The 1126-nt window shown below is 42.7% G+C and overlaps 1 non-coding gene across 1 annotated transcript; it reads left to right on the forward strand.

Moving 5' to 3' along the window:
- The first annotated feature begins 537 nt into the window (after positions 1-537).
- LOC142176843 (small nucleolar RNA R71) lies at positions 538-644 on the forward strand. The gene has a single exon (XR_012705650.1). It is a non-coding gene; the product is annotated as a small nucleolar RNA R71 (small nucleolar RNA).
- The last annotated feature ends 482 nt before the right edge of the window (positions 645-1126 follow it).

The raw sequence follows: 1126 nt of genomic DNA on the forward strand, positions 1-1126 counted from the left end.
TGGTAAGGTGCCATATTACTGTGAGGTCTCATACATCCATGTTTCCATTGTTGAGCTGTGGCTGGATTGGCCTATATGGAAGATTTTGTTGGCCCCAAGTTTGACCACCCTATCTATAGCCTCCATAATTTGACACATAATTCATGTCCTCATGGTAGTGATGATGATCACTTTCTACATTCCACTGGTTACCAATTGGCTGACTAATGCTAGATGTGCATAAGCCTCCATTGGTAGTATCTACAATCTGTACATGCTGCTTCTTCCCTGATTCTTCCACCTTTTTGGTGAGTATACTCATCTGTGTCATTAATGTGGCCATGTTTTCTGCAAGAGTGTTGGATGGATCTAAGGGCATTGAGTGAACTACTAGAGTGATAGGTGCATTCCTAGTTGTCCATCCCAAATTTTGTGTCGTCTTGTCAAGCAAACTCTGGCTTTCTCTCTATGTTTTGCTCAAAAATGCTCCACCAGCTGAAGCATCAACATTACCCTTCACGCCATCTACCAAACCGCTACCCTAACATCTGATCTGGAATACCATGGTGCGGACATATAACCAACATCCCTTTGAATCGTTCCCATGTTTCTTGGAGTGTCTCCATTGGTCTTTGTTTGAAACTCAAAATTTCATCAATTTGTTGAGCAGTCTTGTTGGGTGGATGAAACTTGTTCACAAATTACTTGACCAACTCCTCCCAAGTCATTATGGAATTAATGGGAAGTGAGTTTAGCCAGGTTTGGTCAACTCCTGTCACTGAGAATGGAAACAACAACAACTTTATTGCTTCCTGAGTTATGTCGGGCTGCCTCTGAGTTTTGCAGATTGACAGGAAATTCTTCAGGTGTTGTTGAGGATATTCGATTTGTGACCCTGAAAATAGTCCCTTGTTTTGCAACAAGTGCAACATGTTGTTCGTGATTTGAAACGATTCAGCATGTATCTGCAGGACTAAAATTGCAGTGGCCAAGTTCTCTGCTGTGCGTTGTGCCTAGTCATATAGCGCAGCCTCTGGCACAAGAGGTGCCACTGACACTAATGGCGCAGCTGGGTCTACTACATGATCCCTCATATCTAGTTCAAAATGTTCAATTGTTTGTTTTTTCGGTTGGCCCAATTCAAGGC

The sequence above is a fragment of the Nicotiana tabacum genome, chromosome 22 (genome assembly GCF_000715075.1).
Source record: "Nicotiana tabacum cultivar K326 chromosome 22, ASM71507v2, whole genome shotgun sequence".
NCBI classification, from domain to species: domain Eukaryota; kingdom Viridiplantae; phylum Streptophyta; class Magnoliopsida; order Solanales; family Solanaceae; genus Nicotiana; species Nicotiana tabacum.